This window comes from Sciurus vulgaris (assembly GCF_902686455.1).
Source record: "Sciurus vulgaris genome assembly, chromosome: 7".
Lineage (NCBI taxonomy): Eukaryota > Metazoa > Chordata > Mammalia > Rodentia > Sciuridae > Sciurus > Sciurus vulgaris.
The window spans coordinates 63,353,511-63,376,766 of NC_136467.1; positions in this window are offsets into that span (position 1 = coordinate 63,353,511).

Consider the following 23,256-nt stretch of genomic DNA (forward strand, 5'->3'; position numbering starts at 1 on the left):
GGAAAGATAAACAGAAAACTATTAAAATGGTAACTTATAGGGGAAAAAAGACACAATTAAGACTTCCTTCAATATGCCCTGTTATATAGTTTAACTTTGAAATTGTGAAAATGACTTACATATTCAAAAATATTAATTAAATAAAAAGGAAAAATAGTCCATGAAATTTTAAAATAAATGTCAACAAACAAAAACTTCTTTCAAGTTGATGGCATACCACAGGAATAGAAATTTCTATAAAATGTTTTAGAAGGCAGTGTTTTTGCTGTATGCTCTTAGTAGAGCACATACGAAAGATTTTTTTATATCTTTCTGTTTGCCTTAAATGTTTCGTAACACAATTTTTTAAAAAAAACACTTGTTAAAATTATGTTTGTGTCATATTTGGGGGCAAAATTATCATCTTTTCTAAAAGAAGAAATAAATTCAATTGTGTAAATCAGAAAATAAACTAATTTTGCTCAAAAGCAGATTTTAATGAGAAACCTGCTATTGTTGATCATTATATGACATCTTTTTAAAAGAAGCTTTTTTCTAATGAAGGGTATTCCAGATACCTCATGAATTTTTAAGACAGATAAATACAGGTGAGTATCTGCAGCTTTGTTAGATTTATGCTTCCTCTGGAAAGAACCTGCCATCCAAAAGTACTACTTTTGAATTCTATTATGTTTACAAAAACAAAACAAAATAACATATCTAGGAGTCAATTACAATGCAAAAGGAAAAAAATAACTTTAAGATCAGTTTCTGGAGCATTCAATAATAAATAATAAATAGTTTCTGGAGCATTCAATTTTAACTGTCAAAATGAATCTCTTACTAACCAGGTCTTTACAAAAGAAATATTGGATAGGATTCCTACAAGTTTAGCTGAGAATAAAACAAGCTTGCAGCTGAGCTTTGGCTGGAAACTTTCAAAATGATTTCTATTTTTCAGGGCAAAAAGAGAAAGATTACTTTCAGACACACACACACACACAACGTATAGTATATTAACCAAGAAGTTATTTGAAACCTACCCTAACAATCAACTGAACGTTACAATTTCATAATTATTTTATCTCAAATGAAAAGAATGGGGTATAAGCCAGACTGCCACACCAAGGAAGAAGTACTCAATATGACCCAGAGAGAGGTTGTCTAAATAAGTCAGGGCACATCCTACCAGAATGCAGAAAGCAAAATCACAGCAGAAAGAAGACAAACTTGTCAGGAAAGACAAAAACTTGCACAGAATCTAAGACACAATGACAACATGTGACAATGACCTGACTGGCTGAGAGAATCTAGAAAACCAAGCCAAGGAAGTCAGGGTTGACTTTCGTTATTAAGAAGCTGGCTCTCAGTGAGGGCAGATATCATTTACAGTACACATGGGCATGTAAGTCAAGGGAACAATCATGAGCTTTCTCTCTCAAATTCCTGTTTATTCTTTCAGTTATTACTCAAATACATTGCATAAAAAGAAATAAAATGATTGCAGAAGGACAGGTATGCAATGTGAAGCTAGTTTGGCTGTCTTTACTTTTCAGAGCCTGGCAGCACCACCAGTTCTAATCTGTCATATTATCCTAGCCCTAGGAAGAAGGCAGCCCAGCATTTCAGAGGGAGCAGAAATCAATCCAGTTGTACAAGTGAGTCTCACTTTTTTAAAAATTTTTTGCTCTATTTAGCTATACATGACAGCAGAATGCATTTTGATTTATTATACATAAATGGAGTACAACTCTTCATTTCTCTGGCTGTACACCATGTAGAGTCACACCATTTGCGTAATTGAACATGTACATAGGGTAATGATGTCTGTCATTTCATCATCTTTCCTACCCCTGCCCCCTCACCTCCCTTCATTTCCCTCTACACAATCCAAAATTCCTCCATTCTTCCCTTATCCCCCCACCCCCATTATGAATCAGTATCCACTTATCAGAGACAACATTTGACCTTTGGTTTTTGGGGATTGGCTTATGTCACTTTGCATGATATTCTCCAACTCGATCCATTTACCTGCAAATATCATAATTTTATTCTTCTTTATGACTGACTAATATTCCATTGTGTATATATACCACAATTTCTTTATCCATTCATCTGTTGAAAGGCATCTAAGTTGGTTCCACAATCTAGCTATTGTGAATTGAGCTGCTCTAAACATTGATGTGGCCAAGATACTATAGTATGCTGATTTTAAGTCCTCTGGGTATAGACCGAGGAGTGGGATTGCTGAGTCAAATGGTGATTCTGTTCCAAGTTTTCTGAGGAATCTCCGTACTGCTTTCCAGAGTGGTTGCAATAATTTTCAATTCCACCAGCAATGTATGAGTGTGCCTTTTCCCCCACATCCTCACCAACACTATTATTGCATATATTCTTGATAATAATCATTCTAATTGGAGTGAGAGGAAATGACTTTTATGAATCAGAAGGTATATTCCCATAATAGAAAGAGGAAGAGAAGCAGGTATGTGTGAAGCTGAAGTATATCATCTGTCTCATTCAGAGGGAAAATAAATGCCAGATGTCAGTGAGAATCCTGTGAAATGGTAGCATGCGTTGAATTCTGTACGTATTTTTCAATAAGCAAATAGCATATGCCATTGAAAAAAGTGTGTCTTTCATCATCTAGCAACCAGACTGGGTTAGCTCACATGGTGGTGAGTCAGGACACCAAAAGCACAAGTAGAAACATTCAAGATCCCTTGAGGCTGATTTTTGAAACTAACATAATTTCACCACATTATCTGTTCAAATCAAGGCACAAGATGTGCCAAGTTTAAAGAGGTGAGGGAGTGGACTCTACATGTTGGTGTAAGCAGCAGCAAAGTCACACTGCAAAAGGCATAGATTTAGGAAAGATAATGTTTCTGGTCATTTTTATAACCCATCAACCACACATCAAAATACCAATTATTGCTGAAAGTGCTAGTATCCATAGTGAACACTATCTTCTTGCTTATATTGAAAACTTCCAGTGAAAGGGATGGAGATACAGCTCAACGGGACAACATGTGATTAGCATGTCCAATGCCCTGGGTCCAATCCTCACCCAAATACACACACACACACACACACACACACACACACACACACACACACAGAATCAGATATGGAGTGTTAGGATAAACTCAGGATGATGGTGATGGTGAACTGCAGTAAGAAAGAAAAAAATGGGTCAAGTATCAGAAATCCATTGAATTTCTTTTCCCTTCTATAGTAATACATAAATTTGTAGTACTTTATGAGATCTTGGAATGATCACTAGGGAAAATATGTTGTTCAAAAGTCCATATTCTAGAGGACTAAATGTGTGTTTTATTAATGTGGGATAGGAGTAGTTTTTCTATAGTGTAGACAAATTTCTCAGACTTGAATGGTATAAAATACACTGGAATGCAGTACTAATACTTGGTGATATAAAGGTACATGGTTCCTGGAACACATCTTGTGTAAGATGGTAGAAGACTTGATTGAGCACTGAATAAGTTATAGGTCATCTAGAATAACTTGAACTAGATTAATGGACAAAAGAAAATATTGCCTTAAAGGTCTATAATCAGAAAGTCAAGGGACAACTAAATGAAAATTAACATTTCCAAAAAAGATCTCAATGGTACATAAATGAAATATCATCTCCTCTTTTAAAAACTCATGGCTTGCTTGGTGAAGTGACTTGGAGGAGTTCTCTACACCACTCATGGTGGAACCTGCCACACAGCACATGGTCCTCCCTTCCCACCTCTAGAGGTCGAATCAGTCACTGGTGCTGGTCTGAGGAAGCCATTTTGTTTTAAAACTGCAAGGCGTCAAAGTTAGAAACACATTTAGAAACAGAACAAATTTAAATCAAATGCCTGAATTTAAAAAGCAAACTAATTCTATCTTTGCTGAAAGAGCTAGAAATCAATTGCAAATCAATCACCATACTAGGCAGTCTCAAAAATGGGTCAAGTAATGACTTATTTCATAGCAAACTAACTATATAAATATACACTCATATAGATAATAGAAATTCATGACAATTGTTACCCAGAGTGTTGGGTCTGTTAATCAGACCTTTCCTCAGATAAAGTGTACAACAGGATGAGAAGAAGAAGCAGTTCGATCCCACTCTTCTGCTGATTTACTGCCACTCACAAGACCAACAGAACATCCTACCGAAGGCATCAGTATTAATAATTCTGTAGTTGTTCTCAACATAACTCATGAACTTCCCAAATGTTAATAGCATATACTAGTCCAGAATGGCAAAAAGAAGTTGGAGTAAGGATTTAAATGCTTATTAGGAAAGACATAGATACAGAATACATACGAATTACAAATCAAGAAGAACAAATTTGTAGAACTTGTTTGTTTCTACATTTCAATTCTAAACCACATATAGAATTAATGTGTTTAAACACTATTCTCATACTTTCAGATGCTACTTATATGAATTGGTCTAAGGATTTCTACAATACTGAGGAAATTCTTTGACAGTTTTCATTAAACAGTTTTTTTTTTTTTCTGAACAAGGGAAAGTTGGTCACTCTTATTGCTCAGATTACAAAAAAAGAAAGAAAAGCAAAAGGCTTGTGAATTTAGTATTTATTTGTGTCTGATCAACAGAAGGAAAGTAAGAAATCACATGGGTTATTTTTCTAGAAAATGAAATAGTTTACTCCTATCTCTATTTGTATTCTTAATAAATTTCCTTTTAGTAATAGTTGATAAGAGGCTTTAAGTGGGGAAGGGAAGAATAGAAATTTAGTAGATTAGACAAAGTGAAATGAAGAGAGTGGGAATAGAAATAGGAAAGATAGTGGAATGAATCTGACTTAATTTTCCCATGTACACATATGAATACACTGCAGTGAATCTCACCTTCATGCACATCTACAAGACTAAGGTCCTAATCAGAATAAGAGATATTCCATTCTTGTATATTTATATCAAAATGGATTCTGCTGTCATATATAACTAAAAAGAACCAATAAAATAAAAAGAAAGAAAGATATTTTAAAAAGAGGTTTTCAGAACAATTTTAACCTGAATTCCTTAGAAAAAAAGACTAGGTAAGAAAATTCAACACTGCCCACTCCCTCTCTAGTCTGCTGAGAGTTTACAGTGCTCCAAAATTAATTCTAAATATGAAAATCGATTCTCTTCCAAAGTGGCTTTAGAAAGCCGTGAGTCAGGGAGGTAGGCGGGGAATAAAACCTAGATTGGTAGGTAACTCACTTAATCTGTCTCTAAACTTTAGTTTCCACATCTATAAGATAAAAAATAATATTACCTTTCTCATAAGGGTTTCTGGAAGGACTGAATATGATATATGTTTTAAAAACCTGGACAAATAGTAGTCAATTTGTCTGGAATAAAAGTGGAAATAAGAGCAGTTTTTAACAAGAATGCACACAATGATTTTTGCTTTAGTCTTTGATTTAGTCTTTAGATTTTGATTTAGTCTTTGCTGACTAGTTGGCCAAAGAAATACATATCCAACCTCCATGTCCTCACTTTGTCTTGTTTTGCTCGGCTCCCATTGCCTCAGCAGAAGCTAATGGGCAAGGTCGATGCATATTAGGCCACCCTCATGGGGAGAAGAGCAGGGTAGAGAAAAGCTTGAATTTGGGATGCAAATGGGATAGTAAATTGCATTGTTCACTATTTCTTAAACATGAAGAACGTGGTATTTAAGCCATGACACACTGACACAACTCTGTGTTTTCTCTCCCATTGACTACACTCTCACACCACAACTCTTATCATATCATCCTCTCCCAAACTACCATAAGAAAGTATCCTGGAAGTTCTCTCTCAACCCATTCCAGCTCCAGCCTTTCCCTCTTCTCCCTATTATACCTAATAACAGCCCAGATGGGATCTGGCAATGGCAGAAATCTTAGAAGTGATAGGTAGAGAAAAAAACAAGCACCAAGGTCAATAGTCTCTATCCTTGTAATAATGTGGAGAAAAGACTCATAAAATAATTGATATAATTTTTCCAAGGAAAATTGCAAAAGCCCTCTTTGTATTTTTTATTGATGCATTATAATTATACACAAGAGTAGGATTCATTGTGATTTATTTGCATATGCACATAACATAATTTGGCCAACTTCATCACCCATTATCTTCCTTTTCCTTCCCCTCTTCCTCCACCCCCACCCCCATCCTCTACTCTACTTACATCCCTTTTTTGCAAAAGCTTTCTAATAATGATTTTTTGGTTTTGTCCATTATATCTCCTTTCCATTTCTTCTACTATTGTTAGAATGATTCCTCTAACAATATATCTGATCCTACCATTCATTACAAAATATTTAAATATCTTTCTGCAAGTTAGATTGCAAAAAAATGACTATAATTCTCCACTTTTTCCAATACCCAGGTTCCTTTGCAATGTGATGTGCTTGTCCTCTTATGAAGAGGTAGAGTGTCAGTCCTCACTCTCAGGAACACAGCCTCCATCTGTGAACAAGCCTAATGTGACCTGATGGATGATAGAACGTACACCACCCAATAATCTTATCACTGAGCTAACAGCCAGTCAAGCAACAGACAGGTGAGCGGAGACACCCATCCACCCAACCACAGACAGAGCAAGTATAGCTCTGTATCAACAGAACCTCATCCAGGCTTGCATTACCAGCTAATTCACCCTCTGGCTTGTATTAATAAATAGTTGTCATTTTAGGTCACAGTGTTTTGTGATTGTTTGTTAATAATGTATAATTGTTACAGTTCTCATTGAAAACATTTAAAATCTGCATTTCTCAAATGTTAATGTCTCTTCATAAAGCCTAATTTAAATGTCCAGTCTTATACTCTGACATCTAAACCTGTCTATATTATAGTTGACCCTTAGAGTCTGAACAGTGTTTTGCACATAAGTATATACGTTTACATCTCTGTGCTTTGCATACTAGTTGGACATCAGAAAAGGAGATTTAAACTACATGTATCAAATACATACAATGTTCCAGGATTTTTACATATTTCTAATTATGCTTTCATAATATGTGCTATGGTTTGGATGTGGTTTGTCCCCCAAAAGTTTGTGTGTTGGAGGCTTAGTCCTTAGCATGGTGTTGTTAAGATATAGTGGAACCTTTAAGAGGTGAGGGTTAGTGCAAGGTAATAATATCATGGGGGGCGCTGCCCTTGGATCTCAATAGTGGGTTGTTATAAAAAGAGCAGACTGGCAGGGCGCAGTGGAGCACACCTGTAATCCCAGCTCCTTGGGAGGCTGAGACAGGAAGGAGCACAAGTTCAAGGTCAGCCTCAGGAATTTAGTGAGACCCTAAATATAACAAAAAGGGCTGGAGTTGTAACTCAGTTGTAAAGTACCCCTGGGTTCAATTCCCAACACAGAAAGAGAAAGAAAGAAAGAAAGAAAGAAAGAAAGAAAGAAAGAAAGGAAGGAAGGAAGGAAGGAAGGAAGGAAGGAAGGAAGGAAGGAAGGAAGGAAGGAAGGAAGGAAGGAAGGAAGGAAGGAAGGAAGGAAGGAAGGAAGGAGAAAGAAAGAAAAGAGAGAGAGAGAGAGAAAGAAAGGAAGGAACAAGAGAGGGAGGGAGGGAGGAAGGAAGGGAGGGGAAAGAAAGATAGATCATGAGAGCAAGACTGACCTCTCCTCACTCTGCCTTCCTATATCACCATGCAATCTCTCCTTCTCCTATGCATTTGCATCACCATTTTGTGATGTGGCCCGAAGGAACCTCATCAGAGCAGAGTAAAAGACAGCATCATGCTCTTGGACTTTTAAAACTACAAGCTAAATAAACGTCTCCTCTTGGGGCTGAGGTTGTAGCTCAATGGTAGAGTACATGCCTAGCATGTGTGAGGCACTGGGTTCAATTCTCAGCACCACATACAAATAAATAAAATAAAAGTCCATCAACGACTCAAAAAAATAATAATAATAAGCCTCTCTTCTTTATAAATTACCCAGACTCAAATATTTTGTTATATCTACAGGAAACAGACTGATACCCTTTAAAGTTGTAATTATCCCCACTTTATAGATTGGAACACTTTGGCACAAAATGTTTAAATTTTTCAAGGCCATATTACTAGCAATTGATATGTCTGCATTTTGAAAAAACCATAATCTGTATAATTTCAAAGTTCATGAGGTTCCTATTGCCCAGTTAGATCCCAGTTTGGTGGCCAAATGGGTAGTGAGCAGGGGTAGGATTCATTTCAGGATTAACTTGATAGTGCTTTCAAAAGCTAATTATTCTACTCATTGTTTGGACATATAAGAATTTATCAGGGATTGAATTAGGTTTCTCTTATATAACTCTGCCCCCTCTATACTTTCTTCTTTGAAAACTATCATATTTCCTTTATTTGTGCTATTTTTTCCACCTGTAAAATCTTTTCCTCACTTTAATATATCATACTCATTAAAGTTTCAGGTAAAATATAACCTTCTTGGTGAAGGTTAAATAAAATGAACACCCACTCCTCTGAGATTCTTTTGTCAATGGATTTTTCCTAGTATATTGTGTTTAGTTGTGTACCTTTCCCGTTTTGATCTTGTAAGCTAATTGAAGAAAAGGGCCATGTTTTATTCATTTGCATCCCTGCACATAGTACATACTCACTAAATATTTGTGGATTATATTGAATAGTTTTCCACATGCTTAACAAGATATGAGAAAATAGGTTTCTTTTTCAAAACTTAAGGTAATAAAGTTGGTTTGGGATAGGAAAGAGAGCAAAATTCTATTACCATTCCTAAGGGAAAAATGTGTTTCTGACTTATCTTATTAAGGAACTTACAACATAATTAATGTCAAGAATTAAAATATTAAGCCCCCTAGAGAAGGCAAATGATAACAGCAGTGTCTAGAATAATTGGGAAATACACTCATGAATCTACACAATAGATAAATAAAACTACTGGGGTACCCACCCTACTAAATGCAGTTATTAGTAAAGCAATTATTAGTCTTCTCCTGTCTGATAAAACATTGTATGTAAACTTTTATCTAGTTGTTATTTAGCTGACAAAGCCTTAATTACCACTGCAAATTTTAAGAGAAATGTCAAGGTATTGAAATAGTCTGGTCTAGCAGTATGAAAATTCTTTATTTGCTTGTGTCAACCAATTTTCGCAGATGGTGCCCTTTGCAGAGAATAAGAATGGCAATGGAAGGGCTGGAATTGTAGCTCAGTGGTAGAGTGCTTGCCTAGCACATGTGAGGTACTGGGTTCAATCCTCAGCACCATGTAAAAATAAATAAATAAAATAAAGGTATCGTGTCCATCTAAAACTAAAAACAAATTTTTAGAAAGAATGACAATGGAAAGAATATAGGTTTTAACTAAGTTTCTGAACTCTTTCCAAATATCCTCCTAAAATCAAATCCCACCTTCCAACTGGAAAGGCCTCTAATCATTACCCCCTTGAAAGTAGACTTTCTGAGGAATAGGAGCTTCCTAGAGATTGATCTGCATTTTGACATGGTGATAGATATTTCCAAGTTTAATGATGTCATTCATAATTTTTTATGATTGACATTTGTACCCCATTCATTTCAGTGACTATTACAATATTATGATCCATGGAAGTACAGTTGGGAATTACTTACTGTAAAGAGACATGAAGATTGTTGCCTATGTCTTCAGTGGATTTCATATAAATGTCTGTTGTTATGAATAATAAAATAGGCTTATTATATGACATGATTGATGACTACAGTGAGAATTATGATTTGGATCTGGAATGTTCCCCCCAAATCTTATGTGTTGAAGATTTGGTCCCCAATACAGCAATGTCCAGAAGTAGGGTTTTTGAGAGAATGATTGGGTTGTGAGGGCTCTGACTGCATCAGTGGATTACTAGTAGCTTTCCATTTGCTTAATAAGATGTGGAGAAAAATATTTCTTTTTCAAAATTTAAGCTAAGAAAGGTGGTTTGGGATAATGAAGAAAAGTTCTGTTGCTATTCCTAAGGGGAAAAAAAGTGTTCCAAATTTCTCTTCATGGATGGACTACTGAGAGGTGGTAGAAACTATGGGCAGGAGGGGCATAATTAGAGGAAGTAGGTCACTGGGGACTATATCCTGTCCCTGGCTCCTTCCCACCCCTGCCTCTCTCTTTCCTTGCTGCCAAAAGCTGAACTGCTTTCCTCCACTACACCCTACACCATAACGTTCTATGTCATGTTGGATCCAGGGCATTGAAGTCAATCAACCACGAACTGAGACCTCAGAAACCATGAACCAAAATAATTTTGTTTTCCTTAAAATGTTCTTATCAGGCATTTTGATCACAGTGATGAAAAGCTGACTAACATAATGAGGTATATTTAATTATTAATCTGATTTGGGCTACATGAAAAAATTATATGAGCATAAAGATCTATATAATATCACATAAACAAAGAAGGAAATTCTAAGACAAAGTGATTTAGGCAGTCACATCAATCACAAATCATGAGAAAATGATCAGTTGCTAATGAAAAATAGGCCTAAAAGTGGACATGATTCTTTAATTAGTGAGCCGTACCAGGATCAAGGCAATGAAGAGTTCAGGTCCTAACAAGCCTCTACCAGGTGCTAGATCAGACACTTATAAGCAAGGTGACTTCTGGCTGTCTGGGAACACAGTAGTCACAGTTCTGGTTCTCAATAACACTGGCTTATTATAAATGCCTAATCAGGAATTGCTACTCAAACTATGCAGACCTCCAAATTTTAACCTTCAACTAAGTCAATATGGGCATATGTAAGTATGGATTGATTCATTTTTAAAAAATATAAAATAATATCATCTTAAAAGTTAACTATTTTGTTAACACTAAAGTTAAATAATGAGAAAGCAGTTGAGGAAATATAGTGAAAAAGTTCTTCCTAAACCATATATTTTTATATGTCTCTGAAGAATAATGATGGCTTAAGGGGAAATTCTGAAAGATAATTGAAAACTTAGGATCAGTTCTACATGTTTTCTTGTATTTTCCTCCACTGAAGATTTTGGTTTGAGTTCTATTTCCTTTGCTACTTTCACCTGCCTGAAGTCATAATCTTCCAATTGTAACATAAAAAAGCCTTTTCCCTAACAACCAACTGTGATGCCTCAAACAGAGGACTACTCTTTGAGATTTGAAAAAGCAGCAGGAAATGACTGTCAAAAGTTTTTTTTTTTTTTTTTTTTAAATCCCAGCAAAGAACTAAACAGTCAAAATTCAGAGACTATAATACAGAAAGAGAAATGACCTTCCAGAGAATGTCTAATTTTTCCAAAGGGATTTTACAAGTTCTGTTAGGACACCTTCAAAAATACATTCAGTCAGTATTCATTTTGGAAATAGTGACAAACCTTTAGAATGCAGAGAATTTAGGGCTTGGGAATTGCTGAAAGTTCACAACTCTAAAAATAAAATCTTATTATTTCAACTAGAACTCTCATGGAAACCCCGATTTGTTAAATATGATTGAGTAAATAGTAAGTCAGAACATGAGACAGACTTGAAAGAAATAGACTACAAACAGTAGAAATAAGTTATCACTCTCTTTTAAGTTATTTGATGCCTCCATATATTAAAAGAAATTTTAACAATCATGAAATTGGCAGATTAGACAACAAAATGTTTGCCTGTAACAAAACATGAAATAATTTTGAAATTGAGGCATATTAAAATGATGCTTAGGGACGTGCCATACCCTGGCTGTGAGGCTGCAACCCCAGCTCTCAGGACCTGGCAAGCAGAGTGGAACGGTCCTGTCCAGGACGGCATGGCCTCAGCAGTTTCACCTGGGACCCAGACTTGTAAAGTGAAGAGGATGCCTGACCATAGTCTCCCTCAAGAGTGGAGGGCAATGGATTGGAAAAATCTGCCATGGGAGAGGGAGACCGGGAGAGGGAGACGGAGTATTCTTCATATAAAAAGGATTATAATAATCAGTTTGGGGAGTTGACACAGTAATTACACATGCAATTTTCAGCATTTTCATAATATATTTCACAGAATCCTGAATCTGACTTTTTCAATCCAAATGTGTTATGTTCTTGGGATTTGCTGAAAAAATATTTTCTTTTTGCCTTGAGGACTACATCTCTTGGAAATATTTTAAGAAAGTATACTAGAGTGGGGGAAATCTGTTTCCTTCTCATCTAGCTCTTCTAAAAAGGCTTGTAACTCTTTTAGATTGGATTTTGCCGAAAAAAGAGTCTGGGATGAGAACTTGTGTGCAGGGGAGTTTATTGCAGAGAGAAGCTGAGATGAAAAGGAAGACATGTTATTAAAATGTTGGGATTGTTGAAGTAACTGCTGTATTTACCTACAGGTTCCGTCCTACCATGATTTCTGTGGAACATTTGGAGATGTCCATTTAAGGAGACTTAGACTGGAACTTTTACCTACAGATTTTAGCCTCCACTGAGTTAATGTTTCCCAAGAGCAAGAACCTCCTACTTCCAACCTGTGATTGCATAGGGCCAAGGAGGCTTCCGCTGCAGTGGAGAAGATGCTAGGGTAGAAAGAGGATGAACACGTAATAAATCCTTGAGGTGGGCTGCCAGTATCAGGTGAGTCTGAGCTCAAACAGAGCTATCTGAAACAGTTAAGTATTAATATATCAACTTTCTATTGGTACATAATAAATGACCACAAATAGCGGTTTAAAAGAACATCGACTAAGCTCATAGTTTCTGAAGGTCAAAAGTCCAGATGTTACACAACTAGATTCTCTGCTCAGGTTCTCTTAGGACTGAATTTAAGGTGCTTAGGCAGGACTGTAGTTCCCACCTGGACTGAGTCCCTTCCAAGCTCATTGATTGTTAACAGAATTCATTTCCTTGTAGTTATAGGACTGAGGTTCCATTTTCCTGCTACATTTTATCTGGAAACCACTCTCCGTTCCTAGAGGCTGCTAGCCTTTCCTGCCACATCCCTCCACCCCAACCCCATGACTACGGGCAGTTCACAAGATGGATGTTCGCTTTATTCCAGGTCAGTAGGGCCAATCTCTCTGTCTCTCTTCTGCCAAAAATAGAGAAAGCTCTCTGCTTTTAAAGAGTTCATGTAATTAAGTAAGATACTATCCCAATGTTAAGGTCAACAGATGAGGACTTCAATCGCATCTGTAAAATCTCTTCTCAGCAGCACCTAGATTAGTGTTTGGTTGAATTACTGGAAAAAGGAGGGTGTACATCAGAGTCCACTAGCTTGAGAAACATCTTCAAATTCTGCCTACCCAAGACTGACCCAAAATTGTTTAAGAGCATATAAGATAAAACACCAAAAATATCTGCTACAGCAATTTTTCTTTCCTTTTTTCATTTTTCTTTCTCTCTTTTTTTTTTTCTTTTTTCTTTTTTTTTTTTTTTTTTTGGTACTGAAGAGTGAGTGAATCCCAGGGTGCTTAACCACTGAGTCACATCCCCAACCCATTTTTTTTTTTTTTTTGTATTTTATTTAGAGACAGGTCTTACTGAGTTACTTAGTGCCTCACTAAATTGCTAAGGCTGTCTTTGAACTCTCGATCCTCCTGCCTCAGCCTCCCAAGGTGCTGGGAGTACAGGCATGTGCCACCACTCTTGGTTACAGGATTTTTAAAAGTGAGTTCGATTTTTGCTTAACGGTTTTAGTAAGAGATAAGCTAAACTCTAGCAAGATGGGCCTGAATTAAGAAGTATTTCTTCAACTTGACTTATGGAATTAATCAATCATATTTTTTCTGGTACTCAAATATTAAGAACCAAATAGAATAGATCTCAACATCCATCATAATCTAGATTTTCAATTATTTTCAATGATATCTTCTACATAGGGCACTTAAATAAGTATGTCTATTAAATAAGGTCTATGCCATAAAACTGTCCTGAAGAACTGTGAAACTACTAAAAAAGGTATAGTGGGAGATTTTAAAAGATTTACTTCCCATTTACCCTGTATTGTGAACATTATTTGAATGAATTACAACAGACTCAATTAATTTTTTCATACATAATTGTTACATTTTATCTAGCCTATTAAATCTAACATTTAAATTAAAAACCCAGTTACCATAAATTAAATATCTGCCAATTTTATGGATATAAGCACATGCTAATCTTCATGCTAGAAGATGAGCCATGCTGATTGTGAAAAACTGGGCTATATTTAGAAGCACATTACTAGAGATGGGTATTTAAATTTTAGTTCTGCTAGATATTGAATGAAGTTGTTTTCCATTTCGTAAAAAGTATGTTCAACAGTTCTGCTAATTGTATCATTTAACTATGGTGAGCCTAAGTGATATTACCTATTTTTATGCAAACAATAGCAGTGTTGCATTTTTGGTTAGTGACACATGAAAGCAGACTCTGGTCTTTCTGAATACATTTCCAGCTCTATATGGTATCTCTGGTAATCTCTGCTGTAGCTTTCTGAGCAGTTTCCTAAGCTATTGGTGAGCAAAAAAAAAGCAAATGAAAATACAAACCACAGGGGGCGCCTCCCTTACTCTCTGTGCACCCTTATCATTTTTCTGCTCCCTGGCTTGAAAGAGGGAATATCAAACATCTGTGTGAGACTTACTATATGCAAAGTGCTATGCTGAGAACTTTATTTATATGCTGTACCCTCATTTAATCTTCATAAAAACTTTATGAAATAGGCATTAGCAATATTCTTATTTTTACAGATGAGGTGACAAAAGAGATTATGTGACTTGCATACAGCAAATAAAATCATATGGCTAGTAATAAGCTAATAAGAATTCAAACCAAGGCAGCCCAAATCCATGGCCAATGTTCTGAACCTTATGCTATACCATCATGAGAGTGGTGAATAGATCAATTTTCCAAAATTGCTACTCAAGGTCCAGAGAAATTAGTAGACTTTCCCTCAGGTCCTTAAAACCAAAATGACTGGAAGATACAGCTTCATAAAGTGCTATAAAATGCTGCACATGTATATGCCACCAAGTTCACTTTAATATGAAGTATGTGAAGATCCCAAGGCTTCTTTTCCTCTTATACAACATGACATTTATTAAGATAGCAATAGAGCTTTTATTATTAAATGTTGATTTCCCAAATGGGACAATGACTCTAGAATTATGTTCTACCTTAAAATTTAAAAATGTGACCATCAGAACAACTTTCTCAAGTTCAGAATTTATTTTCCATTCACTTTTTTTTAAATGTCTCTTTTGAAAAGAAAGGCAAAAATGATCTTGTATCCCGTATACCTAACAAGTGCTCTGTGATAATCTCATGGCAACACCTCTCAGACCTCTGGCTTCTATTCTACCAAACTCACTAGTCAGTTCTCATCATCCTCATTCAGGCAGGATTCGGGATGGATTTTAGGCCTAATCATTTACAGAGGCAAAATGATAGAAATGGCGACCTTGCACACTTACTATTATTTATCATAGAAACTATCCTCTTGAAGGTCAGTTCTTATTTAGAAGAAACATAGTGTTCTCAAGAACTAAAAGTCTACCAAATGATAATTCATAGTTCAAATAGCATGGCTTACATAGTCTAAAAGTAGAACACTAAGCAAATTCTTTTAATTTCCCATGTGGATTTTGTAGTAGGACAAAGCAGGCTAGATGAAACTAAGAACTGAACCCCTGAAATACATCATGGACAGATTTCTACATGCATTGTTACAAGTGTCCAGTTCACATCTTATAGAATATCATATAATATACAGAAACAAACAGTTGAGCTCATGAATCTCTTCTTCATTTTGAAGGGTCTTAGAATTCTGGGACTAGAAATTGTATTCCAGTAGATGGAGATGATCACCCATATTTCATCATGCCATTTAATTTGACTCCTGCTGAGTTCTCAGAACTGCTCTCCAAGTATAAAATCATTCCTTTCTTGTGCTATGAATAAATTTTATTTAACAGAAAAATTTAGGGGTTAGTGTTAATAAACAATGACAATGTAAGAATAAAACTACTAGGAAATTTTTTCAGTTTTCTGTGTAATATATTTAAATATTCAAAATAAGAATTACAAAAGCAATAAGAGTAATATATTATCTGTAAAGATAAAAAATTCAAGTTAAATAAGTGACCTGCACTATCAGAAAGCTCATTATGCGCATAATTTGTGTAAATCCCTGTTCAAGGCCGTACTAAAACGGAAAATAAGTATATCATTATGTCTTCAGGAGATTATACTCTACAGGTAAATCATTAACACCATAGTTCTGGGAGAGTTATATGTATAAATTTAAAGATCTCTTTTAAATGAAGCAAAAAAGTTATTTTGTTAAAATTTTACAGCATTTTTCTTTAGAATAGCAAATATTTCAAAATATAAGCTCCAAAATATTTTACTTGAGTGTTACAGTGAGATGACAAACATATATCAAATTTTAAAACACAGAACAATGCCTCATATGCCAAAACTTGTTGCATTTTGAGGAAAAGAAGAATTGTCTTTTGTATAAGATATTTGATGGATTATTTCCCCATTCAATTTAATATGTAGGCATTAGGTAGAATTCTGATAATTTTGTTATTTAATGTCATATTGATCTTTTTAAAATCATTTTCCTGAAGATAACCTTAATCATGAGAGAGTCATACTTCCTTTGGTTCAAGCTCCTTTACCGAAACCAAGGAAATTGCCCAGTAAACAAACTCAAGTCAGAATATAGCAAAAATATGAACATATGACTATATATGACTAAAAGAGTAAATGCAACAAACATGGTTTTCTCTAGGCAGAGAACCCAGGGAAATGGGTAGTGTAATATCTGTGACTTTAGCCTTAGGATGATAAGCCAATGTGCAAAACTTCTCTGATTAAATGAATGATCCAGGAGCCTAACCTCTTTTACATAAATAGAAATAATACAGGAACTCATTGGTTGCTGGTAAAATAAGTCAAATCAAACCATGATTATTAACATTTTACATTTTTGAAACAGTAAGCAAAATACTATATTATTTAATCATCATAAAAATCATAAAAATTAAATACCATTTCCCTATTTTTTCAACAAAGATATTGTGGTTCAGAGAAGCTGGATAACACTCAGAACATCAGAAATAAGTGAAAAATTGACAGATCTGGATTCAAATCTCAGCTCTCAAATAATATTGAGGAACCAACTATTGCGTTCATGAGTCTCTTCTTTTTACCTGGTCTTAAAATCATGGGAATTGAGATGAAATTCCACAGATGAAGATAATCATTTATTGTCCATCATGCCATTTAGTCAAGCTAAGATTTGAATCCAGATCTGTTGAATTTTTCACTTATACCAGGCTGCCAGCTATATTCTACAATTTTGACAATTCCCCAAGGAAAGGATTTTTATTGTTGTTTATTTTCTCATTGTCACTTACAATTCCTGAATTGGTTTGCTGGCAGTGCTATCACCAAGTATCAAACTGGGTGTGTTAGAACAACAGAAAATTATTTCTCTCCATTCTGGAGGGTGAAAGTCTGATATCAAGGTGTTCAGGGGATTGGTTCCTTCTGAGAATCATGAGGAAGAATCTGTTCCAGTGTCTCTCCTCACTTCTGGTGCTTTGCTAGCAATTTTGCCTTTTCTTGTCTTCTGCTGTGTCACCACATTCCTACGTGCATGTCTGTGTCCACATTTCTCCAGTGCTCTAGACCTGAGGTGAAACAGAACATCATGGCAGAAGAGTGTGGTGGAGGAAGGTGGCTCAGGCCTTAGCCAGCAGGAAGCAGAGAGAGAACTTAGCTCAACAAGGACAAAATACATACTTAAAAAGTACATCCCTAGGGACTCACCTCCTCCAGTCACACCCTACCTGCCTACAATTACCACCCAATTAATTCCTACAGGGGAATTAATGCACTGACTAGGTTAAGACTCTCATAACCTAATAATTTCACCTCTAAACTTTCTAGCATTCTCTCACACTTGAGCTTTTAGGGGACACCTCATATCTAAATCATAACGATAATGTACTAGGACTAAGATGGTTGCATCTGTGCTGAACATTTACAGGCTTATTTTCTCTTGTCATTACCCTAAATAATACAGAGTAACAACTATGTATATAGCATTTACATTGTATTAAATATTATAGCATCGAAATGATTTAAAGTGGTGGGCAGATGCACACAGATTACAAGCAAGTTCTACATTGTTTTACTTAAGGAACTTGAGCATCTGTGGATTTTGGTATCTGTGTGGGAGTTCTGAAAACTATCTCCCATGGATACCAAAAGATGACCATATGTGAATTTGAAGGGCACAAAATTCAATCTTATAACAGTCCCCCAAAGAGTATATAACGTATATATTTTTCACTTAGGCAGGTAGGGGGAGCCACCAACCTTCACTGATAGGATTTTCCCACAAAGTGGTTGGTGTGTTGATGTGGTCATTTTGCTGCTATGTGATCTGCTGACTTGGGCTGCTCATTACACTCTCATTGTCTCAGATTTGGAGCACTGTAAACTCTCAGCAGAATAGAGAGGGAGTGGAGTGGTCAGTGTTGAAAGTGATTAAGTCACATAGACTTTGCATCATTCATAGGATTAGTTCCCATTTTATGAAAGAGTCTTGAAGGAACCTGTTTACCCCTTCTGCCATGTGAGGATGCAGCAAAAAGGCACCATTTATGAGGAATGAACTTTTTCAGACACCGAATATACTTGATCTTGGACTTCCCAGCCTCCCAAATTGTAAGAAATAAATTTCTGTTGTTTATAATTACCCAATCTAGAGTATTTTGTTATAGGGACTGAATGGACTAAAACAGAGTTTGCCATTCAGGAAACCACCATCATCAACGACAACGAAGGGAATTCTATTTCTGTTTAAGTCGAAAGTACAAGTTGGTGGATTCTAAGATAGATTTGTAGACATGTCAATAAGACAGTGATTGCTAGACCTACATGTAGAGCCAGAAGAGCACTAATTACAGACAGATCAGATCTTGCTAGCTTTTTAGTACAGTATTTAGGCTCTCATAAAGTAGGGATAGGGATTGAATCATCAGAAGATGCTGGTTAGGAAAGGATATATGATCAGGAAGTCAGTTTTGGTGCCATAGTTCACCACACAATGAGAAAATTAATTGTTCCCAGTTATTTAGAAGTTTTGGTAAAAGCATAGTTTTTTTTTTTCTAATTAATAATGTTAGAAAAGAAAAGAGCCATGAAAATTATCACCTTCATTTTATAAGTAGGGAAAATGGCATGGTGGAAAAGGACTTGGTTGGGAGCCAGGTGTACCATGTGCTGGGTTCAGTTCCTTATAGTTTGAGCTAGGCACTTAGCTTCCCCTGGCTTCAATTTGCAATCTATATATTAAGGGAATGGGATGATATTTTATCTTCTCGCTCCAGGATTCTAACAGTTCTATATGCTTATTAAGTACTATTTTAAATTTTAAAATATAGATTGATAAAATAACTATGATTTCTCCATAAAGACTAAAAAAATTCATAGGATATCCTGAATTAATACCAATAGTCTAGTATTATACTCAGCAAAAATATAACAAAATGAGCCAGTTTAAATCAATATTAATGAATTATGGCAAAACTAAAATAATGAACTCTTTCTTAGAATCAGTTGTAATGGATTTTGTCTATATTGCTATCTTAAAGATCTATTATTGAGTATATATAAATCAGTTTTCCCCAGCACCTAGGTTATGACATGGACATGAGTTAGGCACATAGAAAAAGTGTACTTTTTCTATCCACCACATTACTACTTAGTGCACAAAGGAATTAGATTGTTAAATGATAATGATGATTTTAAAAAAAATAACTATGCAGCTTTCATAGTGACATTGCAGTAATATTACCAACAAATTAGATCTGTCCTTATTCACTGTAAACTTTAATAACTCTTTTCTCAGCATGAAATCTCTGCCCCTTCAGTCCTAAGTAAAATTGTTCCCAAAGTACCACCCCTAGTCCTACAACCTGTGCAAGCCCAAGTTGTTTCTTTGAATTAGTTCATGCCTCTTCTGCATTCTATAGGTGGAGTCTCTGTTTCATTCCTCAGCAAAATAAATGTAAAATTCAGGAGCTGCTTCTCACATTTTCATAAAAGCAACATCAAAGCATTAGCAAGAACATCTTACTGAAGACCAGAGATCATGGCGAGGACTCTCATAGCAATATAGTTTATAGACATTCCTTCCTGCCAAACACACTTCAACTGCTCTGTTCACTTAGACCTGTTCATATTCTGTGGGGTTGGGGTAGTATGGTGATTGGCAGCTCTTGAATATATCCTTATAGCTCACAATTCAGGTGGAGCAGAAGACACATAATTACTGTTATTGCCATTCTTCAGAAGCATGATGGATCCTTACTCAAAGTTTGGATCAGACGTCAAGACTTCTAACACCACACACACACACACACACGATATGAATAAAACTTACTACTTACATAATGGAATTTGCTGGGAAAAGCAAGACAGGCCTGTCTACTTGACTTGAGGCAACAAGAAAATGAGAATGGCTTGAGGCCATTGTGGTTCAGAGGTGGATTATGAGTGAGAGTTTCGGTACTTGGGGAAGAACTTCTGTGCCTTGAATCTTCCACAGCATCAAAGTAGAGAGCTCTGGCTTGTTAAAAATTCAGTTTTCCCAGAAGAAGAAGGGAGGAGAAAATGTTGAGGCTGACAAACCTAACAGTGCAACACTGAATAATGGAGTCTAGTTCTTCATTGCATTTCCTCAACTTGAGTCACATGTCCAACCCTGGAGTCACCACACATCCAGTTGAATACAACTATATGACAGATCTTGTGCTCATATGTTCACACTGTGGTATGGGACCAAGATGCTGAAATTGGCAGCCCCACCACCCATCAAATGTAATGGTGGTAAGAAAAGAATAGTTTCTTAAAGGAAAGGGGACATACTCATGGTAGAAGAAGTTGAGATGACCTACTGAGCAGGGGAAGAAAAAAAAACAAACAGAACATAATACCATATCCTAATAAAGAAACCATGGAGCCACCTGATAAGATTAAAAATAAGTTTCCACTTTTTATGTGTGATTAGTAACACAAGAAATCTGCAGATGTGCATATTACACAAAAGCACTTGACTTTGTATGTATCTATGTATCTATGTTTCACTAATTTTAAAAACTATGAATAAATAGAAGAAAGATTGAAAGAATTGAGGAAAGGAAATGGGGAGGGGATAGTGGACGGAAAAGGGAATACTGGGGACTGAATTGGAGCAAATCAAATTCTAGGCTCATATAATTATTAGAAAATGATTCTGTGTAACTATAAAGCACTACAATTTAGATTAAGAATGAACAAAGTAAGAATATGAACCTTTTCACTAGCTCTGGGAACTTAGGCAAAAGTAGAAAACGAAAAAGAAAGAAAAGAGAAAATTATGACTTGGACAGTGTATATCAAGTGCCAGTTACTGTACTGTTTCCTATACTATCCTCTTGAATCTCCCCAAAGAATCTTATGATTTTTTTATGCTGTTACAGTCTCCACATTATACATATGAAAACTTAAGACTGCAAAAGTTAAATAACTTTCCCAAATCCCACCTCTAGAAAGATGTGGGTCCTGAATTCAACTCAAATGCAAAGCCTGCATGATGAACGACTGCAACTTAACTTTTCTAAACCTCAATTCATTCCACTGTAAAATAAATATAATACCTACTTCATAAATTTGTTGTAAAGAGTAAATTATACAAAGAGCATCCCATATACAATCTAACATGTAGTCAATACTCAGTCACTAATAAATTTCTTCCATCTCCAAATCTATTTATAGATATATACATATATTTATATATATTTACATATTATAAAGATGAATTTTAAATTATAGGTTTGAAAAAATAAATATTTCATGATACAAATAACAATTGTGGTTGAGAAACACAGTATTTGTTAAGGAATAAACTGAACACATCTTGTTTCGATGTCAAATGATGAAGTGTTAAGAGCTCACCTTCAGGCCCAAACACTTTTTCAAAGTAAGATAATTATCTCTCTGAAAGGAATTTTCATGCTGTTAAGGTAATATAATTTTTATAATTCTAAAAAATGTTCAAAACAAAAATTATAAACAATAGCATTGTTACTGTTTCACATCAGCATGGTAGAACAGCATTTTACTAGAGAATTTTTAAAAAATCAAGTAAAGCCAAGGTTATCCTTAAAAATCTATCCAGACACCCACTGAGAATAACATTCAATTCATAATTTAATAAATCCAGCACAACCAGATTTTCCTCTAACTCTGGAAAATACCACTTCTTTTGATAGAGCACCTTGGAATATTGGACTTGTGTTTAAGAAAAATACATACATTTAAGCACTAAAATTATATTCAACACAGAAAAATACAACAGGAGAGGTATGAATAAATGAGGACCAGCAATGGCAAAAGTAGATTCCATGTGCCTAAGAATAAACATGAATGAAAAAAGATTATATTGGCATTTTAGAAAAAGTATTCTTCTTTCAATGTGGGAAACAATTGAGAGGAAAAAAACAGTAAGAAGACTACTTTAGAACTCCAAATTGAATATGATAGTAGTGCAAACTCAGGTGGTAAGCAGTGAGGTTGAGAGAAGGAGCTGACTCAAGTATTGTTAAGCAAATAGACTCAACAAAATTTGGCGTATGAGTAGAGGTAGAGGTTAAAGGAAAGAAAAAAGTCGAGGATAAAGATAGTATATTAAAATGACTTATGTATCATATCACCAACACAGAAATGCCACTTTAGATCACCTAGATAACCACCTTTCCATCAAAGCAGCAGAAGATGGGTGCCAGATCTTTCTTTTCATATAAACTTCCGCTAACTTAATGTTCCCCAATCCTATATTTTACCATCAGTTTTTCAAGTCACTATTCCAATTTGTGGCTATTCTTAGTTTTAATGTTTTTGTTTAAAAAATTGTAAATTATGACTGTGTTTGTGAAACATGATTACAGGTATGGATTATATAAAATGTTTAGTTCTTGGTTCTTTTTCTCTTTTTTTGTGGTGAGCTGAGTCCATCTGTCAGGTGGAAAACGAAATAGAATTTCCTTTGGTTTCAGAACAAGACAACACCTCTGAATGACAGGAAGATAAACCTTAGCTCTATCTTAGAAAAATCTTCCTAGTGTTTGTAGCTGTACAAAAATGAAATGGGATCATGAATACGCTATCTCTGATAGTGCTCAAGAGAATCAAAACATTATTAGAATAATTAGACCAGTTAATCTCTAAAACCTTTTCAATAATAATAATTCACAAAATTACATTAATATCAAAGTGTATACTATCATTAAGATGTGCAAAAAAAGAGAAAACAATTATTTACTA